Source organism: Mastigoproctus giganteus, chromosome 5, assembly GCF_048544385.1.
Source record: "Mastigoproctus giganteus isolate SK-2022 chromosome 5, ASM4854438v1, whole genome shotgun sequence".
NCBI lineage: Eukaryota > Metazoa > Arthropoda > Arachnida > Uropygi > Thelyphonidae > Mastigoproctus > Mastigoproctus giganteus.
The window spans coordinates 18681202-18708192 of record NC_143579.1 but is presented as its reverse complement, the minus strand read 5'-3'; positions in this window follow the sequence as shown (position 1 = coordinate 18708192).

Below are 26991 nucleotides of genomic sequence, written 5' to 3'. Positions count from 1 at the left end.
TTGGTCCACTTTATTAAATGTTTTATATCATCTTTGACCTCGAATACACACTGCATCCTCATCAGTAGACTCAGAACCGATGCCATTTTCATGTTTGCATTCGACTTCAATTTTTAAGTTGCATTGAATCCATAAAGTTGAATATTTTGCTTCAACTATCATTAATTGATAGATTTATCGAACGCACCAATGCGTGTAAGGATATTTGCGCGTGTATTGGGATACAAATATTTTATCGCTACTGGCCCTGAATATCCGCCAAAGTGATTAAGTTGGGATAATTGATAAATGTCCGGTTGTTCAACCTCGTATCATGACAAACACCCTTGTTCTGAGTAAGCCAATTAAACTTTCCTACTTCGGAAATAAGTATCAATGTAATGGTTCTGCTAACAGTCCACCTCGAGGTACACTTGGCTTCACTTTATGTTCCTATGACGTTTCTGCCGTTAAATCAATCGTAATCCTTAACGGCATTTGCTCAAGTACTTTACTGAAATCAAGCCAGTGCAATTATGGTAAACGTGCCTATCTTTGAACTGGAGACTGCAGTAAATTTATGGGATATAACAGTGCATTTGTGGTACTAAGTGGCACAATGATAACGAATGTGTTTCGACGAGATTCCTTTACATAAAGTACTATTTAGAACAAGATCATTTATTTCACTTTTAAGTAGATGAAATCCCCACATCAGCTGTCCATTCCCTCTAATAATATGTCTAATTATTTCTTAAATTTATTCAATCAATCCATTAGTTAATTTCAGGCACAGGGTAGTGTGATTTGTCGCTCATCAAACAGCAAATCTGACATCCCTCCATGAATGAGGAAACGGACATCCCTCCATAAATATGCACACTGGGCTTCGAACAAACAATCGCAAAAAGTGGGCATTCAAGATGTCACGTTCAACAGAATTACGTCAACGGTTCAACAGAATTGATCGGTTCAACAGAATTGATCATTTCAACAGATGCTAGACGCCGATGTGTTTTTATCATTTCTCGAGTGCTGTGTCATTTTCGAAGAAAAGAAATTCCGTGTACGTTTTGGATGTCAGGCGGTCATAAAATATTATGACTACCTGACAATAGTGGGCATGTTGTTCTTTTTGCCGCCTGTACCACCGCCGTACGGCGAGGTTTAGAATCTACAACTCCTCTGGATGTTGCAGGAGGTATGTTTTACCATGTAATTAGGTTTCAGTCTGTAGATCTGTAATAATCGGCGGTGGCAGATCCAAACTGCTTATCCTTGGATCCATGCAATCCCAGAGAGGTTCCACGGCATCTGGCGAATTTGTGGCCACGGGGTAACACCTGGAAATCACTTTCTTGTTTGGCAAATCCCACTCGAAAAATACAACTACATGGCAGGGAGCAATGTCCTGTTAAAAATATGAGTGTTCAATCCAGGAAGTCATGTTACCATGAAGGGATGTTCCAGATCAGCCACAAAGGATGGTAGCTTTTAGCATTCAGAGTGCGGTCTAGGAGTCAAGGGATTCCCAGGAAAACATCCCTCGTACCTAACCACTGCTGCCACCTGCTTGTTTCTATTGGCCCAAAACAATACAGTGATCCCTTTACGCAATTTATCATCTTACCATTCATCAATTATCCACACGGTATAGCAGGAAACGTGATTCATCGGAAAGTCAACTTTTTTCCTGTCGTAAATGGTCCAATGATGCCATTCAGATACGAACTTTCGGCGTCGTTGGCGATTGGTGGCCGTAAGAATAGGTTCTTTGACCGGGAATCTACTCCGGTGGCATATACAAAGAGGGTTCGTCGGATCCTGTTCTTTGCAGCACCACCGGTTGTCCCCTGGTTAAAGTCCATGGTCAGCCGTTCCACTGTTTTCTGTCTATGGGCTGGCACATGGCAGAACAGCCTATATTTACCACAACCATCGATGAGGCGTGGCGAATGCTGCACTATCCACTCTTGGAACACTTTAACTACAACCAAACGCGAACAGTCCACAAGATTCGCATCATCATAATAATGCCACTGTTCAACCGGTACCAATCAGTCATCCATTTTTCAACTCCATCAGATGACGTCCCTTGCCAATGTCGATCAAGTTCTTCACATAGCTCGCATTCCTCGAACCAGTAGTATCACATTTATCAGTTCTCACAGCGACATGTTTGCCACGAGGCTTGGAGAACGACCGATTGCTAAATCACAAGGGTGGTCATAATGTGCTGACACAACAAAATAAGTTTTCTAAGGTACAGTGATTAGAAATCTTGCAGATGCTAACTGGATACATTTGAATAATGAAAGTATAAACACAAAAGAGGATGTTCCAGATTTATTTTATTGTTGTTGTTCAGAAGTCAGATGAAGTCTCTCTCTCGCATATTAAATAACTCGTCGCTGCCATTATCTTTAAAGACCCTCGTGCAAATTGAAATTGCTCTGTTCGCTTTGTATTCACAGATTGCACGTTAAAAACTCTCCTTCGCTTAATTAGCTCACCGGAAAGCTCCTTGAAGGTAATGTTAGTGTTTTTATCTAAATTTGTTCACCTTTTAGGATTCAACGATCTTCATATTCAAAACGTTTTGCGTTGCCATAGCCACCGCACGTCATAAGGAAAAAGATAATTTAAGCTTTGCACTGTGAGAAGAAACGTTGCTTTCTCGCTAAGTAGATACACTTTGGTGTGCGAAGATATATTCCAGTATGGAAACAACTCTAATTGATTGTGGATACCGAAGAACCAAGAAAAGAATTCTCTGATTTAATGCGTGGATGCTTGTTTGAGTTAATGTATGACAGAAGGCTGATTCGTCTTTACTGCTTGATCCAAGGTTGGTTAAGAAAGATGGCCTAGAGATCGTTGGATTGATCTCGGACGTGAAGTTATGAACAACCGTTGGTTTAATGGTCATTATATCTCAAAGCTGCAAATAGCCAATACATTTGTATGTAAAAGGGTGGGTTTGATTTGATTCCCGTCCATGACCGGATGAATTTTAAGAGTACTCTTCAATTGAGACTGGTCAGCCGATCTGAGGCGCAGTGAATAGAGCGTTTTCTGTGAGTTAATCCGAGTTTTTCATCCCGCACGACAAACAAATCGGCCCGTGCGCGCACACACACACTTCTAAATCAAAAATATACATGTGTCCGCATTGTAAGATATCCTGGAAAACTGCACACCTGCTGGCGTTTTCACGTACTGCTCTCTCGGGTGTTTGCTGGATGCTAACGTCCAATTATGCGTGGGCCAATGCTCCAAAGCAGACATTTGCAAGATCGACCTGGCTGTGTGCGTTATGTGCAAATCCATGGTTCAACTTTCTCATTAGACAGCGAAAATAAGGAAACGTAATAAAACACAAAAAGCGACAGAGCAAACGGATTTCCAACCGCTGTCGGAAGAGATGCTCATTTGGTGATGGGATTAATGAAATAAATGAGGTTATCTTTACTCAGCAAACTAAATCCATTTTCTTAATTACATTTGGACCTTTCAGAAAATTTAAAAATCCTTGTACGTCTTTTCGACTTCGATTTCCTTCTCTGTTGAATCGATACTGCTGCAAGAAATGAAGCCAACTGTTTGGAGGACACCGGAAGAGTTTTAAGAACATCTCAGATATTCAGGTAAAGTAATGAGTAAAAGCTCGTAACTCGTTAAAGTTAGAAGCTCTTTCATTCCTTTAAATAAAGATAAAACAAACAGAAGATCACAGTTTTAACCTTACTTTACATTCAAAGCAGACTTGAAGTTTGCGATATAAGTAGAGCACTAGTCTTTACTACGGTCCGATAATTTCTAAGATGGCTTAGCATTGTTTTATACTTTAAATATATTTACACAGTACATCTAATTAGCCTTCTTTGGAATTAAATTGAGTCCGAAAGCCCGAGAAGAGGATTGCATCAGAAGGTTTATTTTCTGAACTATTCAGCATTTTCTTTGAACAAGTATCAGCTCTGAGTGCAACTTGTAACGGGAAAAACTGTAAACTAACTTGCCCATTAATGTTCCTAATTGATCAGACTCGCTACAGGAGAGGAACTGGTAGTGAATGTTTTAATGTAGGATGATAGGAAGAGAAATTCTCCATTATGGCAGAGACTGCACTGAGAGAGCAATTATAGATTATAGCTGTGGAATTAAAAAATTAACAATCTATTCAAGTGCTCCAGACAGTACACGTGGAGAAATATGGCCTTAGTTGCTGATGCTCCAAAAACCCAACTACAACAACAACAACAAACAACAGATTGAGAATAATACCACAACGCCATGTAGTGTCAAAAGCCATTTCAGTATCTAAGTTGACCATAACTAGATGTTGTTTCATGTGGTATCATTATGAATATGGAATTCAACTTTAATGAGTATGTCCAGAGTGGATCTGTTCTTACAGCAGCCATACTTAGGATCTGTTAAAAGATCCTCCGATTCCAGGATCCATGAGAACCTCATGTGAACCATTCTTTCATTTTTTTACATCTAGCTTGTAAGGGATACTGGCCTATAATTTTGAACCAAGACAGAATCGTTACACAAGTCTTCTTCAAGTTTTGTAGCCTAATGTAATGAATGCGATCTGGGCCGGAAGAACTAATCGTAGATTTGTTTAAAAATCCTTAATTTCTTTTAATATAAGGGGTTGATTTCGCAGAAGCGAAAGATGTGTGTGGAGAAGTTAACTTTGTTCGGTTCTGCATCTGCTTTGATGCGTTGAAAGGAGAAGGTGCAGGCGGCAGAAAGAGATATTGCAGAGAACGATTCTGCCAATGCGTTGACATTTCTTCAAGTGTACACAAATCTTTGCCGTCTCAACGAGTATTAGAGAGGGTAGTTGAGAAAATTTTCCATTTAGCGATTGTATTCGTCTCTAGATGAATCGTGAGTCAGTATCTTTGGTACTAGTTGAGGCAAACGAGATCCAAGAGTCACGTTTGCCCTTCTGCCTAATTTGTTCTGCTTCCGCTTTAAGTCTTTTATATTCAATTAGATTTTAGATTACTGGAGCTAGAAAACTTTCGGAAGTTATTCCAAGGTTCCAAGCACGGCTTTTCTCCTGTTGGATTTCGTGAAATCTGTATTCCACCAAATATTTTGGTGGATGCAACTGTGAGGTAGTGATTTTGGAATGGAAGTTTTAATTGCAGTTATTATCTCACTAGTAATGTACGTAGTTACATCGTCGATGGGCTGTTATTGAGCATAAATTCTCTCTAAATGTACTTGAATGGAGTAGCTCTCCCAATTCGACTCGTTAAATTTGCAGGTAGATAGTTACTAAAGAGCTGGAGTTACCCGTTTTTGTAACGAGCAATTGGTTGGAAAGTGATTGCTATGTACGGATCGTTTATCACTAACCATGTCATACTTCGAGGTGTGATAGTGATCAGTTGATAAATCTATTGCAGAGGAAAATTTCTGTAGGTAGATGAATATAGGTGAGACATCCAGAGTTTACTTGAGTAAGGTCGTTATTAATTCAAGAATGTTTCTATCAATTTATCTTTTGTGTCCCTTGTGTAAGACCCCCATCATGGAAGGTGGCCGTTGAAATCACCAAAAAGGCAGATTACAGGTGGAGTTGCATAATAAGATTGTCAAGTTCTGAACACTGTAAATGGTTGAGATGGTGAAATACGAGTATAAATGGAAACTAGGGTAATTGATGCAAATTATCTGCAAATACTTTTTGATTGCTGAGTTCCTGAACTGGTTTCTTTTGTGCACTATAAAGCACACTTCCTTGAAAGCACTAAGGTGCTTTCAAGGAAGTAGGGTTACTTAGCAGTAAAATGAATAAATATCAGCTGATACAAAGAATACTCTGTGGGGGGGAATAAAAATGTTATTGTTTGGCTCGTTTTTGTTCTTGTTTTGACTTCCACCTTACTGAAATCACAGCCCACCCTACAAAACGCAAATCTGACTGCAATTCACAGAACATTCAAGATTTTAGGATGTGTAAAGGTAGTGTTAGCAGAACATTAAAAACACACCTTTTTTACAAAACAAAATGTACAACCTTTAATGAAAATTACATATAGCATTTACATAAAACAATAATAATAATTACATACAAGCATACCAATTTTTATATATATAACCCATACTAGTACAATACACTATCGCTTTCTCATCGACTATTTTCAATTTATAAATTATTAGCATCAGTTTGTATCAGTTGTATCTTACTTAATATGAATCCTCGATGATTACTCAATCATTCTCTTACATTACCAATTTTTATCTCTTACATCAGTAAACTCATTTCAACTCTTATTTGTCTTTCTGTATATTTGTTTCTAGCCTTTAACACATGAAATGTATTACAACTGGCATCCTCTTACCTCAGTAATGTTCACTATAAATCCCTCATTCTACCTTAATTACTCTCTAGTTATCATCTTGCTCATCCCCTTTACCACCCTTACGTTATTTCATCATCATTAACATTCATAACAAATTATCGCAACCTCAGTAACTAACTTGCTTAATACAACAGGAATGTTCTTTTTTTAAAGGAACTATCACTCAATTCTTTACAGGGCGAGGTTATGAGTCCTTGAGTTCAGGATTCGAGAAAAAAAAACAGGAACAGACCTATATTCCGGAATGGCTGCTACTTCCAATTTCCTTGCGTTCAGGCTTCCTTCGTGGCAGACAGGCTTTCTTCCATTTCTTGGGCACTCTGTATTGCTTAGTGGTGGACAGGTTTACTTCCATTTCTTGGGCGCACTGCCTTCCGATGCCGGCAAGGCTTTCTTTCTCTTCTTGGCTCACATAGATGCACAACTGGCCATTTCTCAATGGGCCAGACCCTAGACACAAGTGTAGTCTCTTACACGACAAAACTTCGGAGGTACATCTTCCGATTTCGTTAGGGACGCCGATGCTGGACCAGGCTTTCTTTCTCTTCTTGGCTCACGGATCTATTTAACCACTTGGCTCATTTATCTACTTACCTTAAACTTAACCACCGCCTTCATTGCCTATCACTGCCTTCCGATGCTGGACCAGGCTTTCCTTCTCTCACGTTTTTTTTTTCTTCATCTTGCTACCACGAGATGTGAACTCCGACCACCAAAAAATCTACTTCCACTTCCAACCGCAAACTCACCACCTTTCACTTCTTAGACCAGAGAGAAGTCCGATACAGAGTGGACACTTGCTCAAGTACTCCCCCCGAACGTTTCCTTTTCCCTCAAGTTTGGAACGCCTCCCCCAAGAACTCACAACCAATCTCCATACTGTGCTTAATTTTCCATTCTTTTCTATTTGCTAAAACATCTCACCACAGCTGTCTCCCTAGCGCACAAACCAACCCTTCTCTAGAAATTCCTTATTTTTTTTTCACATGACAGTATGGCCATTTCATGTTTGCCAGTCTCCTCCAAAACATTCATTTTCGTGTTCACACTTTCTCTGCTAAATATGGCTAACTTTCCAAAATATCAGCCAACCTGACACCATTTTCGTTTTACTCGAACACTGGACGTCCAATAATTTTCTGTTTACTTTCTAACGGTGGCTTAGATCAAAAGAGACACTTCGTTATCCCGTTTCACGGTCCTAGTGTTCTTGCCCTCAGCAACCCTTTCACGCCTGTTCTCAACTGGCACCCCCTTCCATAGTGCTGACCGCTGTTCTTGTTTGCTCTCTACATTACTCGAAATTATTTGTTTCCGTTTAACCGCTATTTAACACATTCGTCTATAACCTTCCCATCCCCGAATCCAGTGTTTCTTCAAACTTGAACCTTATTTACATTAAAACTAAATATCCAATCTTAATACTCGGGCATTAATGCTGATTCTCACTTTCCATTGCCCTTCCTGGATTTATTTTAGCAAAACAGGTATTTCTATTATATTTGTAAGATCTACATCTTACGACTCTTAAGCAAAGTAATCACTTAGCACCGAGAGTTGCCCCTGTAAATTCGTATTCGCTGTGACACTAATCTGCTATCCACCTCTGCCACGATGTTTATTTGTTTCCGGTTTATACATTCGTACATATTTATTTATTTTTATTTATTTACAAAGAACTTGCGATGGTTTCCAGATAGCAGTATACGATAGTAAGGATTAAAAGTATAATAATTAGAGTTAGATATCAGTGGAATAAATCATGATAAAAATAAGAAGCTGAAAAATATAGAGATGTTTCTGTTACACTGCTGACCAATCGGTTGAAGGCAGAATCGATCAACTTGTTGTCCGAAAGCAGACAGACCCTATGTGCTGCAATAAAGAATAAGAATATTAAATGAAAATCTAGAGATACATAAGTGTCAAAGTAACTAAGGCTATGCGGCGTCAGTATACGCTGTATCTATTCGGGTCTTTTCATCGTTCGGTTTGCTATACGCTAATGAAAAAGTTCAATTTTCAGGAGAAAAAAAAGAACACAACTGTGTGGGTACCTGTCCATGGATGTCGTGAGTTTCTGTTTTTGTTTCGTGATAATTAATGTTTCTTTTCCCATTATAGTTTTGTAGAAATAAAGATGTTTGACTCTACAATAAAGTTACTCCAAGTTCCTGCTTTCTATGTCCGAAAAGACTACATAAAACCAAAAAGAATTGAAGAACATCTTCAAAGGGAATGATTAAACATTTGGTGAAGCACGTACTAATGAACTCTCCTACTAAACTTCAGTAAACAATATCCACATTAATGGTTAATCCAGTTCGCTCTCCTATCGTAGAAGAAAGAGCTTTTAAGATATGAAACTTACAAGTGTGTATCATCTTTATATTGTTATCTAACTTAATTACGTCCCTGCTTTCTTAGAAATGCATTAAAGATGAGTGTACTTATATAAGGTACACGGGCCACTTTAATTAAATATATAGCGACTCTCCAGAAATCCGTGTTGGTATTATGCCAAGTATTTAGAGTCTACAAAGAGATTCCGGCTCTTTCCTTTGCATTGTGCTAAGAATAATTTCGGACTTTATTTCCGCAGAAAATTAATTAAACAGTAGTTTTCTACTTGAAGAACTAGAGGAGGAGGAAGTGAAATTGTTTAAGTTATTTTTAAATATGAATTTGTACAATTGCTTTGCAAACATAGAGAGTCTATTCACTGAGTTACTGACATTCGATTTTAATTAATATTTCATCGTTTAATTATTAAACGGGATCCTACTATTCAATGACAAACCACACTTGTAATTATTCTCTACTATAAAGTTCCTAAAGTAAACACAATATTCACTTTGACACGAACTAGCTTTTCTATCACGAATACGAGCGGATTTAAAACAAAATTAATTTCGCTGGGATATGAGGTCCACTAATGAAGCTATTAATCCGAATATAAAGATATATTTTTAAGTTTAAGACAATCTCACTTGCAAATATTGTTTGGATAATTCCATTAACTTTGAATGACGCTTGGATAAGCCCATTAAATTCTGTCTCCAAGTGTTTGTAATGCATTTTTAAATATACGTGAAGCGCGCCTCCATCAGGATCGATATTCATAGGAAACCTGAAAATGAAATTTGCAATTCCAATATTTTTGACACATGGCAAAGAACAAAAGTATTATTATTCCGAATAGCACAAGGTGTAAATCTGTGGTACGCTGCAAGAAGAGATGAAAGAACTTAAGAAAGATCAAAGAATTTGCCACACAAATGTGTGGTTTCTCTGAAATATTGGCTTTCGGCTTTTGGCAAACAGGCCCCTAATGTAAAATTCAAGAGAGCTAGATAGAAAGAGTGAAACAGTTTTAATCTTAGAGAGGGAAGACTTGTTTAACCTTCTGTTCTATTCATACTGGCAGAGGTCCTAATCTCTAGTGTAAGCAGAAATGATTGTTCACGTGGGGTTACTGAAGGACCCTGGAACTCCTGGTAATTACTGCTCCCTGGTGATTTTCATGATGAACCGGAAAAGGAAATGAATTTATATGTTTAACGAGAAGGCCAGGAACTTTTCAGCACCTCGCATCTTAAAAATCGATAAATCATCTTTTCGCAGAAGAAGTTTGACTGTTTTACGAGCACTATTCATTTAATTCGTGGAATGGCAGTGCCACCGTACAACCATTCATGTTTCGGCAAATTTCCGCTAGATGGAAGGAGAGTATATGTCTAAGAATACGCTAACATTGTTGGAAGTTCTGAAATGTCTTCTGGTAGTTGTAAAGTGACCTTATGTTATGAGCTGTTAGTGTAACAACTGCATGATGGAAGACCTGACGACAGTGCAACTTTTTGTTATTCGATATTACGTCCGACATGGTAAGAGTGACACACAGAAAGGAATAAAATACAAAGGAAAATAACACTACCCGACAATTTTTTTTCGTCATACCTCTGGAACGAAAGTTGGTTATTCTGAACAAAATCAATGTCCTGATTATGAAAATATCAATCTTTTACTTCTGTCACGTCTACATCAAAAGATATACGCTTTTTTTAATTCCTTGTTTTATGCAATATCAGCATACATGGTTGTAATTATTACACACAATGATTTCCTTTTATACTCCAGATTGCTTTCCCGTTTAAGGAACCAACAGTAATCTCCCATCATGGCAGAGTCCCAGCGACTTGGTATCGTTTTTCCATTGCAGATACGTCCTGGTGGAAGCGCTCTCCTTGTTCATCACTGACCTCTGCTAAGTTTTCAGCAAAGAAATCCAGATGGGAATGAAGGAAATGCATTTTCAATGACAATCGGCACCCCATATTCTTGTAACATTTCAGCAAGTTTGTCACCGGTTTCTCATAGTTCTCTTCTTTTCTCTTTCTGGTGAATCCATGTACCACAGCCTTGAAAGATCTCCATGCAGCCAGTTCAACCTCATTCAGGTTTCTTTGAAATTCTTCATCTTTTAGGAGCTATCTTATTTGAGAAGGATTGAAATTTCCTTCCTTCAGCTTTGCATGAGATAAATTTGGAAACATTTTCAGTAAATATGCGAATCCTCTGCTTTCTTTACCCAATGTCTTAGTGAAATTCTTAATCAGTCCAAGCTTGATGTGTAAAGGGGGAAGAAAAATCTTTTGTAGATCAACAAATGGAACCTACTTTACATTGTTTTGTTTTTTTTTTCCGGGAATATATTCATCTGTCTTATCCCAGTGTTGTACGACGTAGGTTTGGCTGTTGCACGACTATCCCACAAACACAGGAAACAACAGTATTTAGTGAAACCACCTTACAACCCAACAAGCAGTCCAACCACTTCGAGATCACCACAAATGTTCCAACCATAGTCATTGTAACGTATAGCAGCAAGAATCTGGGACATACTATCGTACGTTTCTTTCAGGCCAACAGCATGAACAAGAGGAATTGATGGTAAAGTATTTCCATTATGAAGTAATACTGCTTTCAAACTTAGCATTGACGCATCAATGAACAAACGCCATTCAGAGGTAATATGATCAATGATCGGTTCATGCATAAGACCAACGACATCTTTGCAGACACACGTGTTGTTTTCCATTGCAAAATCTTGAAAACTCTTCATTTCGCTTACGGTATATTTCAATGTTTGCACCTTTGGCGAGTAAGTTCCACTATTGTAGTCTGGACCGAGTAATTCAGCCTTGTCTTTGGGTAAGCCCAAGTCTCTGATCAAGTCGCTTAATTCTTCTTGTTCAATGTAGTGTGGAGCCTTTTCTTTTTCTGGCTCGTAGTCCAAATCATGTAAAGTACATGGTTCGGCGGCATCTGGTAAAACAATTTTTTCTGTTGCTTCATCACTACTTCCAATACCCCAAGTTTTGGTGGCACAGGTACTGGTAGTTCTTTACCATGTGGCACTGGCCTAATTGCTGATGGCATATTTGGATATTTGATGCAGTGCTTGCTCTTTTTAGAAATACCTTTTATTTTTGTCATGCAGAAATAGCAGTCGTCGAAATGATTCTTGGGCTCGCGCCAAGGGATGGCAGAAGGTAATGCTTTCAGCTTGCCATATAACCACAGCCTTAGGTTCGATGTACAAGTAATACAACAGATATGTGGAGCCCAAATTTTTTCTTGGTCACCGATCTTGCAGCCGAAGTACAATGAATTTGCGACTTTTGTGACATTGTATATTTTCTTCCTCTGAGTTTTTGGGGTTAAGTGTCCACAAACATAGCAGAAGTTGTCTGGGTGATTGAAGCAAATTCTGTGCTTTGTCTTCTCCATTTTAACGATGTATTAACCTAAAAACAGTAAAAGCAATTGGTAAATTTGAACAGAAGGTGAATTCTTGTAGCGTAGTTTATCATGCACTATATATTGAACAGTTGAATGGTGTAATAAAATTAATAAAAATACTGAGTGTCTGGAAAAGTGCATCAAAATCAAAATATACTATAATACAAGAATAGTAATGATGTACTTGCTTACCTTTTAGCCCAATAAACAAAACCAACCAAAAGTTAATATGTTTAAAAATTGTACTTAAGACAGTAATGATATCATTGTACAGAATCCAGTTATCTATCTGTATCTTTAAACTGACAAGTGATCGGAAATTTTTATGATTGATTTTAAATTCTATACATAAAACTTGACCAGAAACAACCATTGATTTGCTGGAGGCAAAAGTCATGTTGCGTAGTGTAGTGGCTTTCATTCTATTCTATAAGCTTTTAAATCATTATTATCCAAAATACTAGTGATAACTTTTCCTAACGCATGTTTGAATTTTACTACAAAACTACTGCTTTAATTGAATTGAAGTTAGTATTAGTATTAGTATTGGCCGCATGGTGCAAGAAAGCCTATGGTTTATGTTGCACCAACCAAAAAAAAAAAAAAAAAAAAACCGAATAAAACAATGATATAAAAATAATAATAATTAATAAAAAAAAAGGAAATTAAACCTATCATCCTATGCGCTTCCCTGACCGGAAGGTACTATCCAGATGACCTTTGAATTTCCCCAAACTGTCAGTCCTCTACCACCCACGAAGGCAACTTATTCCAGTAATTTATAACTCGCTGGCTAAAATAAAACCTTCTGCAGTCCAATCTAAACATTTCCCCCCTTAACTTGAATTAATATCTCCTAGTTCTATCATCATTTATAACCTTGAAAATTTGGTCCTCATTCATTTTACTGATGCCTCTCATAGCCTTAAACACCTCAATCAAATCTCCTCTAAGGTGTCTAGTTTCCAAACTCTGCAACCCACATATTCGAAGTCTTTCTTCATAAGGACGCCCTTTTGCCGATCTCACCAGGCGAGTTACCCGTCTTTGCACCCTTTCAAGAAGCTCGATGTCTTTCTTTAGGTGCGGTCTCCATACTTGAACACAGTATTCCAAGTGTGGTCTAACATAAGCCTTATATAATGGGATTATCACGTCCCTATCTCTACTTGCAAAAGTTCGATAGATCATCGATAGGACACCATGGGCCTTCCTTGCAACCTGTTTACAATGCTCAGGGAATTTCATGTCTGACCGTATCGTAACACCCAAGTCCCTTTCCTCCACTACTGGGTTTAGTTGAACTCCACCAAGTGAATAAGTTTTTTTGGGATTACTGTTTCCCAGGTGTAATAGCTTACAATTTGTTGGATTAAAGCACAGCTGCCATTTTTCTGACCATTCCTGAAGTCTATCTAGGTCTCTCTGAAGAAGCTCAGCTTGACAGTGATCATTAACTACTCTACCAATTTTAACATCATCTGCAAATTTAGACATCACGCCCTCTATCCCTTCATCAATGTCGTTTATGAAAATTAAAAACAACAGTGGTCCTAATACTGATCCTTGGGGAACCCCACTTCTCACATCAACCCAATCTGAGGAATAGCCATTTATCACAACCCTCTGCCTCCTGCCCTGAAGCCATCCTTCTATCCATCTAAGGATTTTCCCAGTGATTCCAACCTGTTCCAGCTTATAAAGCAACCACTCATGTGGGACTGAGTCAAAAGCTTTGCTGAAATCTAAATAAACAATGTCGAAATTATTCCCTAAATCCAGCTCGTGAGTGACCCTTTCGAAATAGCGAACCAGATTTGTTAAACATGATTTTCCCTTTACAAAACCATGCTGAGTATCCTTGAGAATTTCAATTCGATCCAAATGATCCTGAATTCCACCCTTGATCATTGCCTTCATGATTTTCCCTACTACTGAAGTCAGACTGACAGGTCGATAATTTCCAACTTCACTTTTAGAGCCACCCTTATGTATGGGAGATACATTTGCACTTTTCCAATCCATGGGAATCTCCCCAGAGTCTAGTGATGCTCGCATAATTAGCCTCAATGGTTCAATGCACTCGCTTGCCGCTTCTCTTAAGATTATAGGGTATATTCCATCAACCGAAGGAGCCTTACTGGCCTGCAGGCCCGAAAGTGTTTTCATTAAATAATCTAATGAAATTATTGATACTTTCAAACTATTCTATTGGCTACATTCCTAGAAGTGGTTGTTGTTTTCAATAAACTATTAAAACCGCTCTAATTAAACTGGCTTATATATTTTATTCTAAACAAAGCTTTTTACTGAAAAAATTACAAAATTATATTTAATAAACTACATTCTAATATTGAATGAATAATAATAAAAATTATCGTACTAAATATAATACAAAACAACAAAAAAATATTACTCAAATAATAATTTGATGGCAGTTTTTGAATCATCTGGTTTCAAAGAGCAAGAGTTATAATGAGCTGTTATTGATTTCTTGTTTAATTCCACAGCGTTCTTATAATCAAACTCCTTAGGACAGCTGACGTCAAAGTAGCTTTTTTCCCGTTATTAGGTATGCACTGGCAACAATAATCATAATCATATCCAAATATATGGATATTATTATGATTATTGTAGTTTGGATAATCAAATTCAAGCTACATTGCTCGATAGGATCCGCCCTCTCAAAGAATCATCTAAATTTTAGATGGTTCTTTGAGAGGGCGGACCGTTGGACGACTCGAAGTCGGGCAGTTGCAGTTGGAGGTTACACGTTTGCTTAATGTTTCACGCAGTATCGTCTTGGTACTATGGAAGCAGTTTCAGGAGACAGAAACCGTTACAAGAAGAGCTGGCCAAGGTCCCTCGAAGGCTACATCAATCATAACAGACTGCTATCTGTCTCTGACAACAAGGCGGGACCACCTACTATGTTGTCCTGTTATCACTACTGTCTCTTGAGGTTGCTGCGGCCACAGGTGAAAATATTTCTAACCGGGATGTGTTAAGAAGGCTCGAGCGAAGTGGACTCTACGCAAGAAAGCCAGTGATTTGTATCTCACTGTCCCCAAACCACCACAGATCTCGTCGAAACTAGTGCCATGAAAATGTGACTTGGAGCCCAATAAACGGGGTACAGTTCTGAACCCATGAGCCCCAGTTTAGCCTACAAACAGATTCTAGATGTTATTTAATCTAGAGACAATGAGGAATGCGGTACCATCCCTACATCATCAGAGAAAGAGACTCTTACGGTGGAGAAGACGGTCTCGTTTGGGGAGGAATAATGATCAGCGACCGCGCCCTCTTACGTTTTTGGTAGGGGTGCCAAAACTGTGCAGGCGTACCGAGAAGAGATCCTCGAATCCTATGTGCGACTTTTTAGGGGTGCCGTTGGCCCAGATTTTCTTTTCATGCACGACAACGGCACTTCACATGGAGAGCTCTATTGGTGGAGGAATATCTTGACATCCAACTCTCAATCACTGCAATGGTGTAAGAATAGGATTTGTTGCCACCGAATCTTATGGACACCCTTATATCGAGCATCGCTCACCGCTGTCATTCCTCTCTAGCAGTTGAAGGGGATCATGCGCCGTATGGATGTCATGTGACTATATTTTCGAGCATCTTCTATCGTCTTATCTAATGTAACATTTTTAGTGATTTTTATACAACCCCCATAAATGTCCCTTATACGTGTCCGAAGTCTCTCTTCATTTCATCGTTATTCTATGGTACATCACCATACCAAAGTTTGTCCCGCCTCATCGCAAACTGCACGAGTTACACCACATTTTCTACGTGTTCTGTTAATTTTGTCGAGCAGTGTAGATTTGTGTCATCCGTTGTTTCATATCTGCTATTTTCATCTCTAATTTTACTTTGACGTTCAGAGTGCGGTCCATACTGTTGATGTAGTTTGCTGTGTTGCTTATATCTTCTGAGGCAGGGCAATGCAGAGAAAGAAGGTATTAAGAATTCATTCCTGTGCTTCTGTCAATTCAGAGTATTCACAGAAGCACTTTGATCAAATAACAATTGACGAATGGAATAAATCAGTGTCGCTGCATTGAGAACGTGGACTCCCTTGCCTAATTTGGTAGCACTTGACCACGATGCGAAATTCAACAATCCTTCAACAATCCTTTATTATACGGCAGCCATAAAAAATCATTTCCCACCTCACTCCACTGTGACTATCGATTTATTTCGAAGTTCATTTAATTCTTTTGTCTCGCGAATGAAATTTTTATTGTTCTTCGGAGGTAGAGATTACGGTAAGATTAAGTAAGGCTTTCTTGAGATAATCTTGTTAAGAAAATTCTTTTGACGGTGTTGTCTTGGCCAATCCTTCTGGTCATTTAATGAGAGTATCCGATATCCTCCTTCTGATATAAAACGCTTAAAAAGAAGCGTCCATAATTTAATTATTGCCTAAGGCTACCACAGCTTTAACAAATCCAGAAGATAGTATTGCACTTAAGAAACAGTCTCCAAACTTTCCTTGAAATTGAATTTCTTAATAAACTCAAAACAAAGTTTCACGTTGTTTTTCTATTGTTGGAGAGTATTCAGAATCACCAATGATATTAATATGCATGTACACTGACATTCAAAACATTATGACCACCTTCTTAATAGTGGGGATGTCCTCCTCTTGTATCCAGTATCGCTGCCACACGGCGAGGCATGGACTCTGTAAGGCTTCTGAATATTGTAGGATGTATCAGGTCACCAGGACTGTGTTCTGCAGATCTGCGATAGTTCTCGATGCAGAATATAAACGTATCTCTCGCTCTATATCTCATAGAACATTTTCAGGATTAAATAGATAGAGAGATCCGTTTATATTCTCCATCGAGAACTATCGCAGATCTGCAGAACACAGTCCTGGTGACCTGATACATCCTACAATATTCAGAAGCCTTACAGAGTCCATGCCTCGCCGCGTGGCAGCGGTACTGGCAACAAGAGGAGGACACACCCACTATTAGGAAGGTGGTCATAATGGTTTGACTAACAGTGTACATGCATCGTTGGCAACTGGTTACCGTAAGCATGGTTACCTTTACCTCGCGTCTACTCAGACAGCCATATGAAGGAGGTTTCGTTGGATCGGAAACCGAGCTGGTTGTCCCCTGGTTAAATCCGTGATCAGCCGTTCCATCGTTTCCTGTCTATCAGCTCCCATAAAGCAGCACAGCGTACGTTCCCCACGACCATCGATGAGGCGTTGGCACCCACTATTGGCCCAGCGATTGTTGCCCTGTCAACTGTCCTTCCACTCTTGGAACACCTTAACGACAGCACTCCGCGTACAGTTCACAAGATTCGCAGTTTCTGTAATACTGCCATCCTTTAACAAGTATCCGACAATCTCCCCTTCTTTGAGGTCCAACGGAACATGTGTCTTGCCTATATCGATCAAGTACTTCGTATGATGCATTATATCACAGACGGATTGAAAGACAGAACACGTCCCTGCTATACTCTGTTACTTAGAGTCTGTTGGGTGTTTTTCTGCTATGACTCTCAAGACAAAACTTTCCAATAATTAAGATGCTCCTTTATGCAGGATTTCCATGTTCATATTATTATTTACAACAAAAAGAAGAATAAATTGCGTATTTTGGTGACGGGATGATGTCTGATGCAGAAATGTCTGTTTTCATTTATGTCCTTTTCGGGGATGTATGAGAGATGCATTAAGGATATTTTATCTGTCCCGAAACACTTCAAAACTGGTGTGCAAAACAGATACAGATTTTCACCTGTATCTTCTCGTAGGAGTGGCCTGGATATGGGAAAAGCATACCAAAGGAACCTCGTGAGGTATAGAAATGATGAAGGAAACAAAAACGGAAGCAAAACAGTACACAGGGACTTTACTCACAAGTGGCAAAATAGCACTGGTTGCCATGATACAGATACATCATTTCCAAAAATGAAACAAAGGGGTTGTCCTCAGTAGGTGATATGGCCACCCCTAATGTCGATGCAGGCTTTGCACCGCCTGTCCATACTTAGAACAATGTTGTTGATAAGTTCTTGCGGTAACATCATCCGTTCCTCTGTCAGCGCCATCTTCAGCTGGTTAACATTTTCTGGTGGTTGTGGACGTGCCGCTAGGAGTCTTCCCAGAGCGTCCCATATGTGTTCGATGGGATTTAGATCGGCTGGAGAAACGGACAGGCCAATCCATTTGAACAATGTCCTCACTTTCCAAAAGCATATCAACAGCTGCAGTGCGATGGGGTGTGGCGTTATCATCCATAAACACGAACACGGGGCCAATGGCACCTCGGAACAGACGCAAATGGAGAAGGATTACCTCACTACAGTAGCGTGCACCGGTTACAGTACCGCCTTCCAGTATCTGGAGTTGTATATATCCATCCAAGATAGTGTGAAGTGTAAAGTGCGTTTAGGGTCAGACGGCATGAGGGCTTCCCCCATCTCTGCGTTGTATACATTGTGGGCGTGAAACAGAACACTGTCAATGCCAGCGGTTTAAAAGTTTATGGATATTGTACATGTGTAGTGTCGTGTACCGTTTTCGTCTGTTTCGTCTGGTCATTTAGTCGTTGGACCCCTATTGCGGCCCTCCGTTGGCCACACTTGGCCCCGTGGAAGCAGACCAGGTGCACCAGTATTTTAAATGGTACTATGGTAGGCCTTGTCACCTAATTTCCTGAAATTTCAGTGGCTAGGGCCTAAAAAAAAGGGACAATTTCGCTAGAATTTTTCAAGGCTGAAAGGGTCGTGAGGGATTTAATTTGAATATGTCTAATTTCCACTGGGGGAAAAGTCAAAAATATGAGAACAATAGAAAAGGTATCCCCAGGCGTGGCCTGTGGGGCAGTGCATGCCCCACAGGCCGTCTCCTCCCCCTACCACCTGAGAAAAGAAGTGAGTCAAACCAATATAATGCCTCTCCAGACGAGAACACATCGACCACCATATCGATCCCTTTCAGTGATCTTTTCGGGGTGATACCGTGTGCCAACCTCTCGCCTGATTAGCTGACGTCCAGAATCGCTGCTCATACTGAATCTACTCTCATCAGTAAAGAGTCCCTTAAGTAAATATTTTGTGGTTATAACCTTTATAAATAGTGCTGGTCCATAAGTTTTGCCCACCAGTGTAGTATAAATTGAGTACTCTACTTTACAAACCCCATTCCGACCTTCTTATGCTGATTATAGCAGAGGTAAACCTTTTAACTTTATCGTATAAATGATTTAAGTGTTGCAAAAATGAAAGCCTGTCGTCTGTTCTTAAACCCAAGTACTTAACCTCTGCTACCAAGTGAATCTGCACCCCATTAATTAATGTCTTAGGGAGACGCTGATAATTTAACTTCCTTTTAAGAAGCATTATTACTGTTTTAGTTCTGGAAATTACTAGTTTATGCAAATTAGTCCACTTGGCTAAACTATATAACCGTTGCAACAACCTGTTCTCTAACACCGACTTAGAATTTCCTGTAACATATAACACCAAATCATCAGCATATGCAATTTTAGGTGTTAGGAACCTTCAACTGTAATCACAGATTAAGCACCAGGTTCCAAAATAGTGGTCCCAATATAAATCCTGTGGGCAGCCTCTCCCAAGACTTCTGTCATATTTTAAATGCTTTCCCTTAAGTATAATTTTCCTTCCAGTTGAATAACTTCGTATAGTTTGATACAATAGTATTTGGACATTGCATTCCCCTAAGTGCCATTAGAATACCATCAAGCCAAACAGTGTCAATGGCACCAGTGAAATCCATAAATACAGCCAGAACAATATTTTTCTGTAGCCTCCATTGTAAAAGACATTAAATCATTAATAGCATCCTCAGCAGAGTGTGCTTTCTCAAAACCATATTGGCATGGCAAACTTAACCCCTTTGCATCCATTATCTGATTAATCCTTAAAAGCAGCAATTTTTCAAATACTGTGCCCACATTAGGCAAAAGAGAAATTGGCCTATAGCGCCTTGGATCGTTCAGTGCCTTGCCTGGTTTCTGCAAAAGATTTAGCAGTCCCACCTTCCAGTTGTAGGAAATGTACTCTTGAGCACGCATTCATTATATAAATTAACTAAGATACCAGGGTAAACCTTTGCCATTTTAAGGATTGCAACGTTCTTCACTAGATCTATCCCCAGGGCTTTTGTAATATTTACCTTTTTAAGCACACTTTGTAATTCATGTTGGGTAAACAAATCAATTGCTCCCTCTCCACTATATGACGCATTACGTATTATAATATTATGCTGCTCAACATTTCCCTCCTCTGTTTCGTCGCTTGGAAACGATTCAGAAGTAATAGCCCGAACAGTAGTAACCCAATCTGTGGTTTCCCTCCCATTAACAATCACTGTGTTAAATTTCTCACCCAGTTTAATATTATTTTGGCTTAACTTATAAATCAATCCCCAGGGATCTGTATTGCCCACTGTATTAACAAAATTGCTCCATGCCTGTAGTTCAGTTTCATATGAGGCCTTAAGATAAGCTTCCTTTTACTTATATATAATGCATCTATGTAATGAATTGCCTCATCTAACCCTGACTGCCTAAACCTCCCATACAACTTCCTACTTGCAACTTTCTTCCTCAACCTGGTCAGTTCTGGTAACCACCAATTTACAAGACGCCTGTTAAGTTCTTCCTTTTTGTAACAGAACACAAAGCCCTAAGGATAGCATTTTGAACATAAAAAGCATAATCACTAGCATTTAAATCATTCAGAGACATCAGAGTTTCATACGCTGGTGTATAAAACTTAAGGACCAACACTATTTCTAAAGGTTGCAACCACAAAATCTTTACTTAAGGTACTCTTTACCGATGAGAGTAGATTCAGTCTCAGCAGCGATTCTGGACGTCAGCTAATCTGGCGAGAGGTTGGCACACGGTATCACCCCACAAACATCTCTGAAAGGGATCGATATGGCTGTCGGGGTGTTCTCGTCAGGGGAGGCGTTATCTTGTATGGACCTACACAACTTCAGATACTGAAAGGGGGGGTACTGTAACCAGTGTACGCTACTAAATTGAGGTAATCCTTCACCATGTGCGTCTGTTCCGAGGTGCCATTGGCCCTGGGTTTGTGTTTATGGATGACAACGCCACACTCCATCGCACTGCAGCTGTTGATATGCTTTTGAAAAGTGAGGACATTGTTCGTATGGATTGGCCTGCCCGTACCAACAATCTAAATCCCATCGAACACATATGGGACGCTCTGGGGAGACGCCTAACGGTACGTCCACACCCACCAGAAAATTTTCACCAGCAGAAGGTCGCGCTGACAGAGGAATGGACGATGTTACCGCAAGAACTTATCAACAACATTGTTCTAAGTATGGACAGGCTGTGCAAAGCCTGCATCGACATTAGGAGTGGCCATATCTCCTACTGAGGACCACCTCTCCCCTTTGTTCCATCTTTGGCAGTGATGCATCTGTATCTCGGCAGCCAGTGCTATGTTGCCATTTTTTATTAAAGTCCCTCTGTACCGTTTTGCTTCCGTTGTTGTGTCGGTGTTCTTTCCTTCATAATTTCTGTACCTCACGAGGTTCCTTTCTCATGCTTTTCCCATATCCAGGCCACTCCTATGAGAAGCTACAGGTGAAAATCTGACTGGTCCTTAAATTTTGCACACCAGTATAAGAAAAATTTAAAGCAAGTGACCTTACAAACTTATCAATTAACCTTCCCGTATGGAAACCTAATTAAATGTGTCTTTTCACTGTTTATATAATTATTGAAAATCTCTAAATTTATATGAAAGATTAATGATCATTGATCAAAAAAGTACAGGGTGAACAGTTGTTTTATGAATGCAACTATTATAAAAGGCACTGAAATGTAAAATTTCCAGTAACTTTAAAACTTAACATTTTCGACCACTGATGTTATATTCAACTTATTTGCACAGCAAAGAAAAGATTCCTCAATATAAGATAAATGGAGAAAAATTGCATTGATAATTATTGTACAGTTAGGGCGTAGCTTAAGTTTAGGCGTAATATTGGCGAAACTAAATTTGTTGCTAAATTCACGGATCTCATATTGTGGGGAAACTCCACTACGAGTAATCCAAGTATTGTACAAAGCATCACGTTGACTTTAATTGAATTTGTATTGGGTATAGGTGAACACGAATTGGCTGCAAACACTCCTAAACCAATTTAAATCGCAAAGAACAGCATCCAAATAATACATCCAAAGCGCAGATATGTATAGAGCCTTTTATCTTATTCACGAAAAATGCCCGAAATATCAGCAATAAGCTACATCCATTACAAAATATCTTTTACTACTAATCTGGCTAACTGACGACAAATAATTGAATTGTCATATCACCGAGGGTACTCCAAAACGAGCTACTTACTATCTCACAAGAGTCCAATCATAAAACAATCTACACGAATCTTGAAAGACCAAAGAAAACTTCCAACAATTCTGAACTTCGAGGTTCCTTTCCACATGGCATGGACAACCTTTAAAACAATTCTTCCAACTCAATAACAAAGCGGACCACCCTGGAGCAACTATCCACCTCTAATCAGGAATTAGCCGGTGTCAAAAATTAACAGCAAATCGTCCAAAGAACAGAAGCATTTAACTGACATAATTATGTAATGCACAATATGGCCTAAGTCACTGATGAGCCTAAAATCCTACAGCATACAACAAGCCAAGATATTCTCATAAATAATTGGCTAAACAAACTGTATTTTAATTCACCATTCTCCGTCCAGAGTTATTCTTAATGCAAAGGTCATATTTCCTTTCTCTTCTATGTGCTTGACGAAGATTCTCACAATGTCTGTATTTCATTTTTATATGAGGATCTCGTCTTCCCTCTGGTCACAGTGACTTCCGGTTGACATTTTGTTGTGCCGATAAATACAATTCAGTTTTCCAAAAAACGCCATTCGTTTGTTTCTTGTTCCTATATGATACTGTTCCCAAGACAACCCCATTGCTGATAACCACGACCCCTCCAAGTATAAATTGTTAGTTTCCTCGAATGAAATGTCTGTACGCTCTGGAGCAGTTTCCTCCTGACGTGCTCGTCTTAGCTATAAGAAAACTTTTCTTCAACTTAAGGAGAATTTCTTAGCGTGTCACAAAGCTCTTCAACGAGTAAGCGGCCAAAATTTTAAGGGTATAAATTCCTTCACGTATCGCAGGTAACCGTGCACCCGAAAAGCATCTTAAGAGAGGAATGAATGCATTCCTCAAGAAGTCTGAAGGAGACAGAAGCAAAAGAATGTTCTTTGAAACACATTTAAGTTGAGTTGCCAGCAGAATCTAATAAGGCACATTCCAGGACATGCAGAAAACATGCAGCGATAAACATGTTTTCAAAGCATCGTGCTTGGGTGTTTGCTAGACGACATCAAACTTTAAAGTCTAGACAATCATACATCCAGAATCTTATTTAAATGGAATCAAATATTCAAATTTTATATTTGCGGCGTAGCATTCGCGACTTACCTTCCTTGTTAGAACCAGTTTTTCTTGTGAATAATTAGAAATGTTTCTAGTGCCAACAAATCTCCATTAGCTACATTTCTAGAGAAAGTTCTAATAAATGGACTTCGTAATGATTTTGCTCAAGAATGTTCACCAGCAAACAAAAAAAAAAAGAATTCTTAGGATGGTTGCTTCATTTGAGTAAGATTTCGTAAAAATTGCTTAACTTTTTAGTACTAAGAAACATTAGAAAATAATTACCTTAAAAAAGAAGGAGATTTACGATCGCAAGGCGCTCATATTAGTTTGTACCTTGGTCCATGGAAAGCTCACAAACAGATCTTACGACAGGCTAAAATGTTCATTAAAACTCTTTTTTTACAATGACACCATTCTTTGTATAGGTTTTATAGGTTTCAATTTCCTTTTCCTTTCGATATTAGAGAAATGCGCTTCCTCAGAATTAGTTAACGCTGTTATGCCTAATGATTCTGAAGATATAAGTAATACACACAGTGATTCTTGATAATGGTGGATAAAGGATTCAACCTGTTCCTACCCTACTTTCAACTATTTTTACTGAATTTTGACCACCCCATCCGTAATGGACTATGCTGCATAGCTCGCAGTATAAAAAGCTGAACAGCTTTGTGCGATAGAGCAGTGGTAACTTCCATCTGGTTGTGCAAGTCAAAGTGATAAAGTAGCAGTTATGGGATGTAGTTAAGATATTATAGAGTTTCAAAAGAGCATGATTATGGGAGCTTCTGCATTGTGTGCTTCCACATCGGAAACAGCACGTCTTTTCGCTTGCTCACGACCCATTTTGGTTAAGGTGTGAAAAGAATGATGTCGATCAGGTCAAACGACCTCCCACCAACTGAATTGTACAGGATTACGCAAGGTGAATGTTCGTGGTTAGCGAAGGGCAGCGCTGTACGGCTGAATGGCAGGTCACTGTGGACTGTTGAATTTCTTATGGGGAATGCAAGAACAATATCCCAAATGACGATGTTCCTCGCACTCACACTCACACGTATGAGGTTCTACAACAGACGACCCGAGAGATCCTTTCGTCACCGCTGATTATTGTCGACAGCGAAGGCTGTTGCTCAACAACACGCTGATTGGACGCAGGAGGGCTGAAAATGAGTGCGCTGGTTAGATGAGTCCAAATACTTGGTGCAAAAGGCCTAGGCACGCCTCCTTCTGTGGTGCAAGAAACATGAGTTCATGGACCAACCGTACATGGTGCCCACTCTCCAGGCAGGTGGATGTGGTTGTTTTATATGTGGCATGTTTTTTTTTTTTCTGGAATGAACAAGGACCCCTAGTACATATGGATCAACATTTCACTGGTGAGGTCTCAGTTCAATTAAATTTTAAAGATACATAGAACTACTGCATAGCCCGCTGTCTATTTGTGGCTAGGTCTTTTTGTTGAACCATCAGAAGCTTTATTCATTATAAAATCATATACATTAAAATGAAACTTAAAATATTAAAAAAAAACGTTAAATTCAAATACAAAAAAGACATGAGAAAATATCACTTAGCCCTGATTAAGTGAGATAGGACTTAGACACCAGCCCACCTATTCCAGTGAATCAGGTTTCCATCCCTGCCACAGGGAGGTTGGCGACTACCGTTTAGTTTATTAAAGTCCTCCTCAATTGCCTTCTTATTTTAACAAACTTTAGCCACGAACTCATCGAAGTAAGCGAAGAGCATCGTATCAGTAAAGGTAATCCGTAGATTATGTTGTTCCAAAAAAATACCAAGCGACAACTCCAAGCCAATTCTAAAATCCACATAATTAATGCGTCTTAACATAATATGCTCTGAAGTCTCATCAGAGAGCAGCATATGCACAACCTACTCTCAGCTGTTCCAATTGAAAGAGCCTCAGTACCAGTCCGTGTCCGGTTATAAGGAAAGTGGTATTTAGACAAAATTGCATCCAAGGATGTACCTTCAAAAATATACTGTCCACTCTCTGTAAAAACAAGATGTTTGTCCGCCTTTAATACAATTTTCCCACCTTGACAGCCAGATATTAAATAATTTCAGCTATATTATACCCTGCTCATTCTTCATAGCCATTCTTTAATATTGCCGATTATTATCTGGGGAAGTGGAAGCAAGAGGGCAGGTTTAACTGTATCACATTTGCGCTAATAGGGAAAGTTGGCACGTGTCAGGACTTGTGCTGAACTTGGGATGAAGAACTCACATTTCATCAGGATCTCAACAACGCCGGAGGAAATACATTATGCAGTAAAATGGATGATATGCCAATACATGGCACGACCTTCAGATGATTATCTGGTTGTACGGCGCTGCCTTTATCCTATACCATTATATGCGTCCATCATCTAGTCCTCATAACTAAAAGACATTTCTAACTGTTCCCATGTTTTTAGCTCCTTCAATGACTAAAGAATAAGCAAAGCGAACACCACTTCTGTCACTATTCTTTGAAAATTCTCCGAAGTTTCCTAAGTCGCGAGGTTTCAACCATCTGGCGATGACTGCATGGTTCAAAATGAATTTTTAGCGTTAATGAACAACTTAGGCCATGATTTGCGAAGCCAACACTATATCCGCTTGAGATTCAGGGCTTCAAGGATTCCTGTAGCTCTTACTTTGCTGAAAGCTTCCTTAAAGTGTGCAGTTTCTTTGCTCTTCCCGCAACGCACGACACTTTAATCTGCGGCCACCAGACACTGTTGATTTCATAAGGTACAGTATCTATCCGGTTATTCTATATTTCAATTATCCGAAAAAGTGGGTATGATGGAAACAATGAGTATGGTACCTCGACTGCGTCATTGAGACCAATTCAAAGAAGTAAATCAACCAGCGTTAGGCGGATGCAAGTTTTTATCTGCAAACAGAGAAACCGGCCCAAGAACACAAGGGATTGAGAACTACGACACACAGACTGATGCTTTATTGCCTAATCTAGGGATTTGGAAATCTAGAAATGAATTCTAGAAAATTCCATCATATGCTGCGTTATTTCCCCAAGTAAACAATTCACTATCTATCATCATTATTTTTCTGTTCTCTCCAAAATCTGACTGCTGTTCCCGTCGAACAGTATGCTATGCGAATTAAATTTCATTTAAATTCATCGAAATGACCACCATTTGAATTGATGCTCCACGGCGGATGGAACAAACATCAATATTATCCTATTGTTGTAATGGCATTCAATTTATTTAAGGAAAACAACTTTCCATAAAAAAGAATTCACGGATTCTTTCAAAAATATCCATTCTCACTATGACATCCATTTTATAAAAATGAGCTGGTTTTATATTCAA